The following is a 17,218-nucleotide window of genomic DNA, read 5'->3' on the forward strand; positions in this document are numbered from 1 at the left end:
ATGAATCTTAGCAAATCATCTTGAAACTACCTTTAAGTAAACAGGCATTTAAAAACAATAGTGGAGAAAGGCGTGCATGTGTTCTTCCACTAGAGTGAACACTAGGTGAAATCAGTTGAGAGGTTTGTAAACAAAGATGATCGTCTATTGATCAGCTTAAACACAGCCTGGAGACAGCTGGTTTAGAGCATAATAAGAGAAAACATGGCTGATTTGTGCTAATGAAGCCATCAGCCACAATATCAGAACAGTGAATCAGAGTGCCAAAACCAGAAATCTCTTTTTGAGAAAACTGCGTATCTTAAATGGTCTTAAAGAAAACCAGGAACCCTCTTTTTGTGACCATGTAACTTTACTATGCTGTGTAACAAACTCTCTAACAAGAATTTTTTCTTAAGTACTGTACTGAAACTGTTGAGTCACGGCCTGACCCACTGATTGACCACCTGCGGCAAGCACTGAGTCAGCCATGGAGCACAGGTGAAGGTGATTCAGCTGTGTGACCAGAAGGGGTGGAGCCTGGCTGCACCTCTCCTAGACCCCATTTAAGGGCTGACTGCCACTAGGAAGGATCTCTTCTGGAGATTCCTCCTCTGTGGAGTCTTTCCTGTGAACCTAGATCTTCAGATACAGGTGAGCTTTCTTTCCTTGTTTGTTTCTTTTCGTATTTTCACTACAATAGTCTTTCCATCAACTGTAACAAGTACTGATCATCTTGATGTGCTCTGTGTGGGTAGATTTGCAGGCATGCAAGCATATTTTTATATATGCATGTACTGATTTACACATGTGCATCTGTACTTATATATATTATGTGCACACATATATATTGTAATTAAGGCTCATATATTTCCAGTCTAGTAAACCTTTGCTTCTTTTACTTGCTTTATGGTGGTCCTGTTTGTCTGGATCCCACCTTTCTTCCCTGTGCTGATCTTGCAGGTGTAGGGAGGAGTTCTTGTTTAGCAGCAGAAAGTGAGGGGACAAATGCTCAGCAGTCCTGGAGAAAGGCTGTAAAAAGCAAACTACTTCCAACTTTTTATTCCTTAGATTCTCCTTCCTTCCTTCCTTCCCTTACCTACAGGTGTACTCTCTTAATGACTTCTGTTTCTTATTCTTTATCTTTAATGTTTTGAGTAGCTGTTTTTTAAGGGTCAAAGAGGATATTCACGATACGTAGTATAAATAACAATCCCATTATTCTAGGAAGCCAGACCGTAGGTCTTAATATTTTCAAAGATCACTTCATCATTTTGTTCCCTTTCCCTGAAGGGAATCAGATTATAAATCACATTGCTGCTCCGCTGGGCTGTACAGCACTTCGTCACTCTCTTTCTGGTTAACCTCTTTGTCATAATATTGATTGTTAACAAAAATATCCTTTCTGCCTTGCTTAACTTTGATATGCCACAGAGCCCTGTAACCACTGCTATCTTTAGATCACTGTCTAAACTCAGTACTTGAAATCAAGTTACAATGTCTAATCAGTTCTTTCCAGAAGTGCTGTACTAAAGCTGTGAAGGGGGTTCATAAAGAAACCCACCTGACTTCAGCTGTGCCTCTTGGGGGCACCTCAAACCCCCACACGGCCTCTGCCCAGCTCCCTGAAGACAGAGGGTATGCGGTAGGCCTGACTGGAGCCTTGCTTCTGCCCTGGTTTCACTGGATATCCAGTAAGGTCAGTGCTCAGCACTGAAGTGATGATTCTTCACCCATCAGAGGGTCCGTAAGTGCACAGGGCTGCAAAGAGCACTACTGGAGGGTGTTAATGCACTTCACAGCCTGCAGGACGTCACACGGTGTAGCAAGGTGGCACTGAGGCCTGGCTGGTGCGGGTTGTTTATGCCAGCCCAGTGGCCAACGTGCTTGATTGGATGAGGCCCTGGGCAACCAGATCTAGAGACTGATCTAGTGGTTGGCAACTGTCTGTGGTAAGGGTTCGGAACTAGATGATCTTTAAGGTCCCTGGCAGTCCAAGGCATTCTATGGTCCTGTAATTCTCACAGAATCAAAGGGTGTGTAGGTTGTCACAGACCTCTGGTCCATCTGGCCCAACCTCACCCAAGCAGGGACACCCAGAGCAGGATGCCCAGGCCCATCTCCAGCCTCTCTGGGCTCCCCGTGCCTCTGCTCTGTCACCCACACATAGAAGTGCTTCCACATGGTCAGAGGGAACCTCCTGTGTTCTAGTTTGTGCCCAGTGCCTCTTGTCCAGGCACTTGCCACTACCGAAAAGAGCCTGGCTCTGTCCTCATTGTCATTATTTATGGATACTGTTAAGATTCCCCACCATGTTTTCTCCAGTCTGGGGCTGTTCACAGCCTTTTGTTACAGGCAGGGGATTTTGGCCCCTTGGTACAGGTAATGCAAAGCAATTCCTGAGTGTGTCAGGATGACTCCTCTATGCATTGCATTTATTGAAGGCTTTTTTGTTGCAGAGCTGATGTTCTGCAGCACACACATACGCACAGGCCTCTCTTCCATCTGGCTCTCTGATGGAGCAATTGCTTTGTGAATGCTGGTCACAAAGGAGCAGAAAGTGGCATAGTGTTCTGTCATACCAGCTTTATAGAGGCAATTATGTGATCCCCTGTTAGTGCCTAATGCCTGTGTCGTTACTGTTGTAAGCTTTGTTTTGGCATCCTTTTCCAAGGAACATTAATTAGGAGTGACAAACTTGCACGCTAGACAAAGGTATTGCATCAGTTCAGCAATTTGTAAACATTTCTGGTTGGGATAGTGCTGTAATTAAGTCTAGATAATAATCTCTCCTGCCCTTCAGAACAATCAAACAAAATGTTAATTAAAAAATCAGTGTCCTCCATGTGGAAAAGAAGTAGTTCAAGTCACAGTAATTAATTATATTTTTCTCTATTCCCCAAATGATTTTTTTATTGCTGTGGCCTGTAAAAATTGAAAGTGATCTGCTGGTGAGAGACCAGATGGCCAAGGAGGCTGAAAATGGAGTGTGATGCTTTTTGCTTGTGGATGAAGCAGTCCATTCAAATGTTTTTGCTTTCGATGACTTCTGAATTGTGTAAATGAAATGAATTGATGGACCACAAAATTACTCCAAAATAGGACATAATTTTCACCAGTGAGGAAAAAGTCTCAGACAAGGTTGGGGAGTTCTTTAAATAAGTTTCTCAGTGCTTGTGTCTGGCTGTAATGAATGACTTGAGGCACCATCCTATTTAGAGATTATTGTATTTGTTGTATAATTTAGGTTTGGAATAATTCTGTTATTCCTATATATTCTCCTTATCTCCAAATTATTCATTATTATTTTGAAATAATTAAAATGGATATTTTAAGTCATTCCAGAACATTTTAGAAATAATAATATTTAGTCTTGATTTCCAAACTGGATTATCTGATAGAAGGTTTTCCCTAACTTCTTTGACCTTTGGGTCAAGTCTTGACAAAGTGCTATGTCTTACACAGCGTGCTTGAATTCCTAAAGCCTGTATATTTCTTAACCTATAAAATGAACCAAATCCCTTGATTTTTTTTACAGGAACAATATATATATATATATGTTTGTGAAAATATACTGTTTGAAAGCTTCAGTTTCTAAAGTGGAGTCTTCAGTCCTCGATAGGGAAAACGCTCTTTTAAAGGTGGAACAGAAAGTAGAAGAAACCACTCATGCAAATAGTATCAAAGCAATAAAACTGGGTTGTGTAAAGGGAGAAATTGGCAGTGCAGCACAATCTCATGCCCAGACTTAAACCCTACCTTACTGCAGAGAATAAAGCATTCTCAATCCCCTTTTTACCTCTCTGTTGTACCTCTAGGTTTATGAGCATCTGTCTGAGATGTTTTTTATTTTACTGAAAGCTTCTGGAAGGCTCTTTTGTGCTTTAAATTGGCTTTAATGCTCCTGCCATCAAATTTTTTTGTTAGGCTTAGAAACGATGCCCTGAATTGTGTTTTAGAAGGAACCTGAGGTTCCTTCCATATTACCACTACAGTTACTGCTAATAAAAGAAGAAAAGAGACTGAGTGGTTCCAGGGCAACTCTGCTGATAGCAGGAAAGCAGTAGAGATCATCTGCCACACAGTAGTCTGTGCTCGGAGTGATGCTCCCCTCTTCACTGCTGAAGTCATGGTACCTGGCCTTAGCTTAGGTGGCCTCCTTGGCAGAAGGAGCAGAGGTGTATATATTTTCTCTGCAGGTCTGAGATGAGTAGATTGGAAGTGCACTAGTTCATTTCCATTTAATTTGAATTTAGTAACTAAAAGCAAAAAAAAAAAAAAAAAAAAAAAATTCTCAACTCTTACCCTTTCTCTGACAAACCAACTCTTCACACCCAAAACTTCATGAAAAGTCAGAAATTGGTAGCAGCAAATGTGTAAAACATTCTTCTAATTTTGCATGAGTAATTGCAACAGGTGGTCTGTACAGTAGTGATAAGAAGAACTAAATGTCAAATATATCTGCCAGTTTTGTATTCTGCTGAGAAACGTGATTATGAAAAAAATAAAAAAAATGAAAGCTTTATTTAGAAAGAAATAACAACAAACAAATTATTTGAGGCAGAGACTTCTGAGTTCTTTGTAATACCCCCATGATTCTATTGCGAAATGGAAAGCCGTTTAGGTTGAGATTTAGTAGGTGTCATTAAGAACGTAAATGAGATGCCTAAATGAAGAAAATCATCACCGTGAATCTCTTTTACTGAAAAGTGACTTGGAGCTGTGTGCACAGGTGACATGGCAGTCACATGCCTGATGCTCAGGAGGACGACTCCAGACCACTGCTTCTGGAGACTTCCACTGCCCCAGCTACAGGACGGAGGTAAGGCTATTCCTCTGTATAATAGTGCTACTGTGAGAGCTGGTATTTGTGAAGTGTGTCTGAATCCCTCCGGTCATTTTGTGTTGATCTTATGATTCTCTACTTCACCCATGACATTTATATATTAATTTACAGATTTAGTATTGTTTCTTTTCTCTCAGGGCTGATATTTAGTACATTTGAACTAGCAATCCTTCATACGAAGTCAGCACCTTTATAAATCCTGTAATTCTGCCTTCAGTGTTCTCTCTGTTGTTGGTTTTTTTTTTTCCCTTTGCAGTATTTTTCTGACTTTACAGTGAGACATCTGCCTGTTGCTGGATCACAGGAAGGTCACACTTTTCTTCTGCAAAAATGCCCAATCAGCACAAATGCTAATGTTCTCAACACTACTGACTATGCATATGTCATTTTTCAAATTCATGTATTATGTAGAGCCTGTCATTCCTCAAGCTGTGCTGCTTCTAATGTTGATTAACAGTGGGGACGTGTTGCTTCTTGTGTGGCTCTGAGTAGCTGATCAAATCCCTGTGGTAGCAGTGGTAATAGAAGGACAGTTGGACTAGTTGATCTTGTAGGTCCTTTTCAACCTTGGGATTCTGTTGTAAAGGGCACACCTCCTCTTGGGCCAGCCAGCCTTCAGGATGGGTAAACTGTGGGTGCCAATCTGTCAGGGATGTTTCTGCCATCTGGTGGGTGCCTGTTGCTCAAAGACTGGTCTTTTCCTCTCCTTAAGATTCTTTGCGTGGTTGCACTGTCATCCATTTACTAAAACAAAGACTTTTCTGGGCCTATGAAACATAGAACTGAGCACCTATATGACAACCAGCCTCAGAGAATACATAGTTCAACTGCTGAATTATCTGGAAGACGGCGTTACATAACAGCTGCTGCTGCTTAGAAAGTGACTCTTGCCTGCTGTGATTGCAGCTGATTGTTAGTGTGGCCCTTAGATAGTAAGCGGCAAGCGGAATCATGAAGTCCCTGCTTCTCTGCAGAGAGGCAGCCAGGAGTGTTCTTATCTAACTGCTCATTAATTGCTGTGAAAACTAAATGGCAAATGCCTGACTTCCTGGAAAGTTGAGTTACATTAGGTAGACAGACATTGACATTTGTGTCCACAAACATCTATGCTGTTGACGATTTTAAAAATGCCCCAGGAAGACCACAAAGCCTCTGTTACTTAGAAATAGCACTGGCAGCTGAAGTTACAAGAAGCCACTCACTTCCTCATCCTCCTGAGTCATTTCAAAGTGAGAAATCTTTTCCCTCTTTGTCACTTCATCCTGTATTTCATGAAGCAATCACAAAACAATTGCTTTTTACTGTACTCTTAACTGGAGTATACCACTCCATTAACCGTAAGGCAGAAGTATTAATCTTTTCCAGTTACCTCCAAAACCACATGTACTGTAATTGTTCATTTCTTTCCCAAAACTAGAATCACTGCAGCCTTGAAAGCATATTAGGATTTTTCTTTTTGACAGAAATCTGCCATATACTGTATTTTCTAGCAAGCTCCTATTGGTACTTTCCTGGGAGACAGAACCTGAGGCAAGAATTAGATTTTGAGACATTATAGGGTTGAACAGAAGTGCTTGTGGGGGGAGGGGGGGTGGAGACAATTATAACTTTTCTCTGTGGGCAGCAGAAAAACATAGCAGCTGGGTTTTATGGTATTTATCATGGTTCTCTATCTTTTTCCTGGTGTATGCACTGGAAGGAAAAACATTACTGAATCATTATTTTCAGGATTGCATGTTGCTTGCAATGTGGTAGCCAGCGAACTCTGCCACTATCTCACCAATAAGTGCCATGCTGAAACCATTATATGAGCAGGAGCAGATGGAATTGGTGCTTTCTGTCAGTTACCTTTCTCCTTGAAGGTTTTTAGTGAATGTAGGTAAAATACATTTGGCCTTTCCATGATATGGTGAATCAGGATCTTCTGTCCTTTTCCAGGATGCTAGGTGGCATCAAGCAAAACAAAATAAGAACCCTACTTCATACTACATTTTGGGGGATCAAAGACTTTTCTCAAAAGCAGTCATAGACTTCAAATTAATTATTTAGCTTTTATTTCAGCTCAGTACACAGGAAACCCTGGTGCCTGGTGCTGTCTAAATACGGACTAGGATATTCCTAGTCTGAAATTTCAATAGTGACAAGGCAACAGGTAAGAAAAGAAATGAGTTTCTACTGAATAAGCTACAGATAAGCTGTATTTTAATGCTCTGCATCAAAATTTAAAGAGTTTTGCTAAATAAGTCATATTCTATGTATTGAGAAGAAAATCCATTTAGAAAGCACATAATGATGTGGCTTTCCAGTGCTATGCATTGCTGAGGAAGAGAAAATTGTCAAGATACAAAACATGAGAAACACAAATGATAAGGTTCTTGTTCGAAGCTGTAAGATCAGTGTTTCTCTGCTGAACTCTCTTTTTGGGAGTTGATCCTTGTTCCTGAAAAATTGTTCTGGCCTTCAATGTAGCAGTAGAGACGGATTTTCTTGTTATTATGGTTTTGGCTCCTTATAGAGGAATGCAAGAATTTATTATATGAAGATCCATTCTAATGCTTTTGGCTAAATAATAAGTACTCAGTTTTTAATTATACTGGTATATTATCCAGCCCTCTATGGGCAGGAAATTGCATTTAGGAAGAAAGATGTATGGGAGCATCACCACCATGACTGTGACAGCCAGCATCAGTCCCTTCTGTGGCTCCAGCATTAAAACCAAATGTTTGTTGAGTTTCAGACACACTTGGGCTCCTACAGGGCTTAATTACTGCATATGGAGTAAGGCACCAATAGCATTTCATGGCAGTCAGCATTTTGGAGACTCTTGCTGGCTGACCTCAGGGAAACCCAGGTGGAAGGAGATAGATACCTCTCCACAGGCTGATGGAGACTGCAGGGCCTCCGTCACCTCTAGAAATGAGGCAAAGATACTCCAGTCATTTAGGGACAGATTATATTTTTCTTAATGTGCTTAGGTGTCTTAATGTAGGAAATTAAGTTCCGTGGCCCTCATGATAAGCTCACCAGATGCCCATCCATAACGCTGTTTGTGAAGTACCTTGTAAAATCGGGCTCCTTGACAGAGCCAAAGAAGCCTAAGTTTCAGATCTGGGACATGTGCACTGTGACAGGAGCCAGATCTGTCAGAAACATATGCTTCTCTCTGGAACAACACCTCCACTAGCATCAGAGGATATTTGACATAACTAAGAAGTTGTGTGCCTGGCCCCCAAATTTCCATTTTATTGTTTGATTCCCAGCAGAAGTGTGTTGATAACACAAGGCATCTTTGGGGTGTGTATGTCAGCATCATCCTGATGGCAGGGAGCTGGCAGGGAAAAGGGCGAAGTGTGTGATAGAGTTGCTGCCTCCGGAGCTGTGAGGAGAAACCTGACGCAGAGGCAACCTCCTGCCCTGTCCCAGTAGCAGGGCTGTGGAAATGTGTATATTCCTTGCCTTGGCAGGCCACGTGTGTTTGTTCTTGTAAGTCCATTGTTTTAATATCTGCAGCTACCTCTAATTTCTGCTGTAATGATGCACTTTTATTGCATTAGAGTGACCTGAAACTGTGTCCTAATCCCATAGATCCCATTTGCACAGCTTGCATTGTAGGTTTAATTTCACAGTTTTTAGTTTCCCAGCTTAAAAATATGAACAATTCATGGAGCAAAATTAACAGTTTATTAGAAATATCAGTCACTGCAAAAGTCCTAAGGGTAATTCACAGCTCTATAAAAGGTTGTGGTATAAATAATTGCTTGATGAATATGGACCGTGTCTGTTTGTCATTAAACACCAGCAGAGAGCTAATGTACTTTAATAGTCCTGCTAACTGCTATCTGACAGGCATAGAAATCACAATCAAATACAGCAGCTAGGTTAAATAATTGGTTCTGGTGTTTTTTTTTTTTCTTTATGCAAAAGGTAAAATAATGACATATGTTGTTTTCTTCACACTTCAGTAGGGTCACGACTTATACATCCCTATAAAATATTGCCACCAATAGCTTAAATATTTCAATACCATTCCACCATTTATCAAACAAAATATTGCAATGATTTCACCATTTTACATGTTTAAAGGCTGCACTCACAGTCTGCAACAGTAGAAAAACTGTTATTTCCCTCCCTGTTTGTAGGGAGCATGTTCGAGGTCCCTGAGGTAATCCATATGTTTATAAACTGTGTAGTGCTACTCTGATCCAGCCGTGTACCAGTAGACTCTCGTGATCCACACATGTTTCCATGTATGATTAGAATGATTAGAATATACAGATTTAAACCATATTCAAAGCACATTTTGAGCTTTCTCTAACGAATTCAGTGATTTTTTTTGTTTGTTTGTTTGTTTTTGTTTTCATTGAGAGGTTGTCCTACCCAGGCATAACTGAACCTAATCTCAGCACATCCTCTTCTGCCAGTAAAGGTGAGGCTACAGCCTATCATGGTTGGGAATGGGTGCAGAAGTGATGAAGGATGCTGGCAGAGATGGATTCCTCTTCCAAAATGCCTGGCTCTATTTAGATCAATTCCTACTATGCTTGACCAAAGGAGCTAAAATGAACCCCTCTTCCACACTCATGACCCAGAGCATCTCACACTCCAGGGGTACTTCAGGTACCCAACCCAGCTGCCCTGGGAGAGGTCTCTCTACGAACCACAGCACCCTTTGGGTCTCTTCCAGACACTCCTGGATTCTTTGATTTGCATCCCAAAAGGCCCTATCAGTTCACTTTCTGCTCTCTTTGTGCCTGTTGAAGCTGAACCTGTTGTATGAATGAACTGCTTTATACTAAGAATTTCCCACAGATGAGGTGGCTACTTCATCTGCCTGTGTAACAAAATGAATTAGGAGATAATCTATTTGTGTATGAAATTATTTAGGCCAAACAGGCTGTGCTGTGGCTCAGCTGACAGGAAATCAGGCTTTAAGATGTGGTAATTTTATCACTCACAGTCAACTCCTCAGGATAATTATAGTGGTCTCTGATTTGGGAGGCTGCAATGTTTTTGCAGTGTTGGCAGAGTTCGACCAATGTAGTTTCTTGGTTACTAAATGGCAGGTGCCTTAAGTGAATGTTTTAAAATAGATCTACTTAGTGAAGAAACTACCGATAGGAAGTAACTCCTTGCCATTATTCATCTTATTTTTTATCAGATGGGATTATGTTAGCAAGCTGAAATTTAAAAAAAAAAAAAAAAAAAAAAAAAAAAAAAAAGTAGGATTCTTTCTGTTTTCAGAGGCAAGATAGGACATATGGTATCTTGATAGATAATTATGCATTTGAAATTATCATCTGGTTACGAAATACTGTTCTACTAGCCTTTCCTCAACTAGGACAAGCAGCGCAGGGAAAGACTCAACGCCTAGTGGAAAGTTTTCCTGGACATCTATATCCTGGAAAGTGACATTTATGCTGTCAGGAATGAGCACCTTCAAAGATGAGAGGCAGGTTAAGCTTCTCCAGTGTGTTCAACAAGTTCCTGTCCTTCCAGTTACCTCCCAACTTCTCCTTGAGTGTGAGAGCTCACCAAGGCAGGTCTACTTTCCAGTAGGTCAGCTCCCACGCTGTACTGGTGCATGGTGTTATCCCTCCCCAGATGCAGGACTATGCAGTTACTTTTGCTGAACTTCATGATGTTCTTCTGTGTCCATCACTTCAGCCTTCTCTGTACTAAACAGCCCCATGCTTTTCCGCTCCCTTCTCATGACATAGGTCATGCTTTATGGACTTCTTTTCACCCTCACAGTTTTCCTCCAGTCCTTCTGCAGTTGGCCAGGACTCTATCACTGGTGCTGTCCCAGACTGAGTGTTTATTAGTGCTGCTTATGGGCAGACCTTTCTTCATCTGGCTCTGAGGCAGAACTTTCCCTCAGGTACACCAGGATGCTGTTTGCTTATTTTGCAACCGTGTGATGTTGTTGACTCATAATCTGTTTGTGATTCACTGAAAAGCTTAGTGCTCTACTGAAGTATTGCTGCCTAGCCAGGCATTTTCCATCCTGCATTTGAAGAAATAAATATAGGGATTTGTGTGCCCTTATTGAATTTTTGCCTATTACTTTCAAACCATTTTCCTAATTTGTCAAGAATGTTTTGAATTCTCCTTCTGTGCTCCTCTCTGCTTGCAGCCTTTCCAACATTGGTGTTGCTTGAAAATTTAATAAAGTATGCTTTTTAATTCATCATACAAGTCATTAATGAAAATATTGAATTGTACTAGATTGAGGACAGACCACACTCGACACATTCCTTCCGTTTGGGAGCTATTGACAGCTATGGTCTAAGTATGTGTTCCCCAGCCACCTGTATGCCACTTGTAAATGTCTGCTAGCACACATTTCACTCTCTTTTATGAGTTTGTTGTACCAGGCCAGAAGAGACAGGCTACTGACAATGGGGGGGAACTAAAGCAGGGCCAGGTGTGATCTTCTCAAAATTAGCATGACTTGTTACCATAGGAAGAATTGAATTTGCCATGCTTAATTCCTAAAAAAAACCATATTGTCTGTCATTTATCTTCTTCAGTTTTTGATTTAGTAGTTTAATTATTCCCTTCAAATTTGGAAAAGGAGCTGGCTATTCAATAATTTTGTTACCCCTTTTTTTCTGCCCCTTTTTAAGAGAAAGCAACGGCATCAACACCACTCTGCTGTAAAACCTCTTTTATTACTCAAGCTCTGCAGAACAGTCACAGGCAGCTTTGGGCTTCATTTGCAGGGTGACTTCCCAGCAGAGCCTGAAGCCATTGGTCTCTGTGCCATCACCTCTGTCCTGCTGGACGTAACCCAACTGGGAGCTGGACTGGGAGCTTTGTATAGGCTGAAAAATGGCCTTCTCTTCATGGGAGCATATCAGCCAGAGGCGTGTCTTGAGCAGTGCTCCCTTGACTAACAACTGCAGCCAGAGCCTGGCATGCTGCTGAGTACTTCTGGATGGACACCCAAGTCTGAGGGCCTCTTGGATGCATGAACACTGGCAGTCTGACTGTTCCTGGCTGCAGCCTGCGTCCTGGCTTTCAGCTGCTGATGTTAACTGTGTTGACTGCCTGATCTCAGGTGGCCCTTTTAGTGACAACTGATGATACTTTTCATGATATTATCAGTAGATGATTTTCCTGCCTTGCTGCATGCCTGGACAACTGTTGCCTTAGTCATATTCATATATTCTAACTGTTAATATTACCTGTTTGCCTTTATCTGTGGGGAGCTATATTTTGTTTCACTCCAGAGCTTTTATGGCTGTAGCCTTGCGCTATTATCCTTTATATACGCCCATAACAGCATGAGGTTTAGGGAGCTTCCTTCCTTTCTTCCTTCCCTTTCTTGAGGTGAAAGAAGTGCTGGTGATGGCTGGGCTGTGGCCAAGCCTTACAGCCTTCCTGCCTGAGGAGGGAGTTTACCCTTCTGTCCTCCACATACTTTCTTCAAGAAAAGGACAAACACTGGAAAATTATTTCCCTCCAAGATTTCCAATGGGATTTTAATTACCTAAAGTAGGTTCTTATTTCCATGCAACCCATCTCTTTACATTTCTCTTATACACAGATACATAAATACACATATAATATATATATATATGCATATATACATTTAGGTGTTTAATTTTGAACAAGCTTTCACAACTGTCCATAACCAAGGTTGTTTTTTGTTAGCTTCTTACTGCTGAAGCCAGGGCTACTATGTGGCAATAGAAGAATGCTTTGCTTGTGGGGCTGAATGACAGACTTGTAGCTTATAGTAAAACTGCCTATGGGTTTATTACCTTGCTGTCATGCATTTCAAAAGCTACAGTAGAATGGACCTGAATAATCCCTGAGCCACTACTTGCATATGTGATGATAAATGTCAGATCACTGTTGAGTTTGAGCAGCTGAGAAGATAAGGGTAAGTAAAAGATCTTGGGTAAAACAGCATCAGCAAAAAATCTGCCTGTGTGACACCACACTTTTTCATAGCATGAAAAGATTGTCTATGACATCTGCAACCACTCCTAAGACAAGAGCTAACTTTTTTCTGCTCTTGTGTACCTAGGGTCATAAAATCATCGAATCGTAGAATTGTTTGAGTTGGAAGAGGCCATTTAAGGCCTCTGGCACAGATTCCACCAAATGTGTGGTGGAAGCCCCATCCCTGGAAACATTCAAGGTCTGGCTGGACAGGGCTCTGAGCAACCTGATCCAGCTGTAGATGTCCTTGTTCATTGCAGGGGAGCTGGAACAGATGTCTTTCAAAGGTCCCTTCCAACTGAAAAGATTCCGTGATTTTCTATTTATTTGTGGTGTTTGCATGCTTATCACACAAGCATAAATGCATCATCCTGGATTCTTTATCACACAGTTTTTCAGAGTGTCTCCAAAGAATTGGTAGTCTTCAATATGCAAAGTAGTTCTCTAGTTTGATGACTGTCGTGAAGTATTAAATCAAGTATTCAGGATTTATATTGCTAAAGCACCCTCTAGTGGGGCAATAACGGAAGAGTTATTTTTTACATGGGCACGACACCTACTCTGCGTGTTGGAAAACAGCAGTGTAAAGGCTGACCATCAGAGGGAATATACAAATGCACGGAGGTGTTAGTTAAGGGTTTTAATGTCCATGCAACGCAAAGCATTCATCCCAATACCAGGAAGGTGGCTGTATAGCTTCATTGCATGTAATCACAGAATAACAGCATCATTTTAGAGGAGACCATTGGATATCATCTCATCTAATCTCCTTTTCAAAGAGGATTCAGATAAGGAGTCTTGAGGCCCTCTCCAGCTGAGTTTGGAATATCTCCATTACATACATTGCACAACTGTTCCAGTTTTTGATGGTAAAGAAAAACCAAATACTTATATCTAAACACAGTTTCTCTTGTTGCACGTTCTGGCTGTTATTTCTGAGCCTGCAGCTGTGAACCACCAGGCATTACTGACCCTCGCTGTTCCTCAGGGTCTCCATGATGTGAATCCTGGGAATCATCTTGAATTATTTGGAAAAATGTTGATGGTCTCCTTTGGATACTGTTTTCTCATAAATGCCCTTCTGAGTGTCAGTGAATTAGTGGAGATAAGGGATGGTGCTGTTAGATACGATATTCCTGGCACAATTCCTGAGGCAGATTACTTCCTAGTCTCATGCTGAGACCCTCATTCTGCCAAGTTCATCCCACTAAGTTATTCCCCATAAGATTAAAGATATGCAATAAAATGTCTCAGACATAAGCTTGCACAGCTGCTTGTTGGACCTGAACCAAGTAACATAGCTGTGAAATTCTGATGTAGTATTTTACAGATCTCTGACTAGTTTTGTCATTTATTAAGTGAAAGAGAAGAAAATCCTAAATTAAAATAACCTAAGTATTGCTAAGAATTGGTTAAGTTTTACTGAGGCATACAAAAGCTATACTAACATAAAGGAGCCTATGAACATCTGCATGAAACCAGGTAGTTAAAGCAGGAGATACCACCGCCCAAAACATGGCAAGACACGGCAGTACAAACACACCCATATAGCCGGAAGGGGTCTGCAGGTTTGCATCACTCAGTGTGAGCTGCAGAGCATCAGCTGAAAATGTGTGACTGTGTGGCAGAGAGACAGCAGCAGGAAGGTGCAAAAAGACACACGCTCAGGTGGCACTGGATGCAGCTTGAATAACAAGTTAGGGTGTATCACTAGGGGAATAAGAAAGCACTGAAAGAGAGAGAATGCTCAAGGGCCAAGTGCCTGCTGAAGGGAGATGGGATTGTGGTAAAGAAATCACTTCTCAGTTTCATCTTCAGGAAAAGGGCATTTTTTTCTGCTTGCTGCGTGGTCCAACATGCATCCTGGCTGTAGCAAGCAGGGGAAGAGTAGGCAGGAGAATCTTCTGAACAGGCCAAGCTGCAGTAATGTTTTTCTAGAAATGCAGAAGATTTTCCAGTGACCAAGCTTTGGCTGTTGTCACCATGAAGAGAAAAACAGCAAAAGGTGTTTTCTCCCTCCCTTAAAAAGTGAGTGGCACTCCTCATGGTGTGTGGAGGGGGTCGCACAGTGCTGTGCTTGCAGCGTCTCTGCTGAGAAGATAGGCAAGCTGCACCGTGACACAGTTTTCAGGGCACAGCCCTGTATATTATTAAGAAATCAACAGCATCACAGTCTATGGTTTACTTTTAGTTCCCAAAGCTGGGCTTGGAAGCTGCTCAGAGTTGTATAGAAGGTGTGGTTATTCCAGATGAGCACTGGTGCACCTCCTGAGCTTCCTGCAGGCCTACCTGGGGCCACTGTGTGTCTCCAGGGATGTGGCACCCAACCCGGCCCTCCACAGCTCTGTTCTCACATCATACATGTCTGAAGCATCCCCTGCACTGCCGATGTCCTGCCAGTCCAGAGCAGGATGTCTGGAGCGAGGATTAGGCGAGAGGTAATGATAGTTCTTTCAAAGTGGCTGGATAAAATTAGACACGTATAATCAGTGGTCAGGTGGCTGGAGAAAAGGAGCTTTGTTTGTGAATGGTCAGCAGTGGCTGACATCCAGACTCACCACCTCAGAGTAGAATTGCCTGTCTGTGCCTCAACACTGAAATGCTCACCAGGGCCAGGAGCTGAGGCTGAAGCTCCCCTGGAGCTGGCTTTCCTCAAGCACTTTTCACTTCCACCTTCCCCTGCTCACGTACTGATCTGTGCATCTGCAACCTTACTTGCAGGGAGGCCAGCATCTCTGCAGGCAGCCAGCTGCCAAGACCATTTCTTTTTTCCAATTAGTGGAAAACAGAGGGTGTTTCCTCTAGACATGTTTTAAAAACAGCATGCATAAGAGAAGAAAACCCCAATGGACATCTGATATTCTGCTTGACCTCTTTCTGCTGAGAGACAGCAGTGCTGTCTCACCTACCCCTTCCTCTGAGCTTGTTGGAAGACCCAATGCTGCTTATAGAAAACTGGACAGGAACACATTGCACCTTCTGCAGCTGAATGGTTCCAGCAGGTGGGCTTGCTGCCTTATGCGTTTGCTCAGAGTACTCTAAAAGCCACAGGAACCATGCTCCAAATGCTTGCAATTTACAGTAAAAGAAGATCTGGGAAAGCCCATGCACCTGCAATAGATACGAAGGTACTGAGATGACTCTCTTGTTCTTCTCTGCTGAATTTCAGCAGACCTTTCCTGGATTTTCTTCCCATTCTAGCTCTCCGCTCTGGCACATTTCTGTTGTGCAATTTGGCTTTTCATACATTTCCTTTCAGCAGCAGTTTCGAACTAGAATTAAAAAGGGTGACAAAAAGCACTAATCAAAGACCTGCCTTTACAAATTCGACAAGCACTTATTTTATTTTGCTGCTTAATAATACATTTCTTTTCTGTGGCTGCAGCACTGAGGAGGCAGAACAGCAGCATTTGGAGCAGCTGTTAATTTTACCTATTACTATAACTTATTAATCTTGAAATGTGGAGAAATGATATTGAACCTTACTTTAACATTTATAGCAGCACTTGATCAAAAGTGGTTTAAGCCTATATACTGTTTCTGACACTAGGGGGAGTACATAATTTATTTTGTAAAAACAAAAAAAAAGCAAGCCTTGATATTTAAATACAAAATACATCAAAAGTGAGAAAAGCAAAAATGTTGAAGAGCTTTATCCCTCATTTTGTTACATTTTAAAGACAAGCTGAGAAACTGCCTTATGTGCTGCCCTTATCTGAGTAGCTTGTGTGGGTGGTGCCCATAAAGCCACCATGGGGCAGATAACCAGACAGCCCATATTTGCTTTGTGTGTGTCTGTGTCTGTCGAGTGTGAACACACGGGATGCACAACCAGCCCACAGGACACACACAGACATCTGTACCCGCTGCTCTCTATCTCTGGTGCTCCTACATTCCCCCTCCACCTGTCCCCTGAAGCTACCACAATGCCTGAGTAGATGCTATCTCTGCAGCATGTTTATCCTCACAGCATGCCTGGGAGGCAGGAAAGAGGTTCTATTATGTTTTACGGCTGGAAATAGAGAGAGCACCCACAGCTTCACAGGAGCTTGGGGCAGAAAAGTGAAACCCAAGTCCGTGCACCTTGTCCAGGCTCAAAATTCATCTCCTAGCACAGCAGGTTGTTAAGCTGTAAGGTGCCCTTCCTTGGCTGTTTTCCCAAAGCAAATGTACAAGGATTTCCCAGTGCCTTTTGTACTGAGATGTTGGTGCAGTCGGCTGGGTGTATTGCTGACTCTGCAGCCTGTTCCGCAGTCCCAATACACAGGAGGTGAGTTGGGCTCAGGTGGATGCAAGAACAATGCCCTTTGCAAGTGGTGTAGGGAGAAAGTGACTCCTTCACACTCCTCTACTCCAATAAGGGAGATTCTCACACAGATGGGCACAGATTATCCTGTTGTCCTATTAAAACTTTCATAAAGTCACATAGAAAATATAAACAAT

The 17,218-nt window shown here is 42.0% G+C and overlaps 1 long non-coding RNA gene across 1 annotated transcript; it reads left to right on the top strand.

Moving 5' to 3' along the window:
* Positions 1-440: 440 nt before the first annotated feature.
* Positions 441-13,236, top strand: LOC128085765 (uncharacterized). The gene is made up of 4 exons (XR_008209079.1): positions 441-633; positions 4,712-4,801; positions 10,577-10,703; positions 11,548-13,236. It is a non-coding gene; the product is annotated as an uncharacterized LOC128085765 (long non-coding RNA).
* Positions 13,237-17,218: the final 3,982 nt, after the last annotated feature.

Source organism: Tympanuchus pallidicinctus, unplaced genomic scaffold (assembly GCF_026119805.1).
Source record: "Tympanuchus pallidicinctus isolate F22 unplaced genomic scaffold, pur_lepc_1.0 scaffold3, whole genome shotgun sequence".
Lineage (NCBI taxonomy): Eukaryota > Metazoa > Chordata > Aves > Galliformes > Phasianidae > Tympanuchus > Tympanuchus pallidicinctus.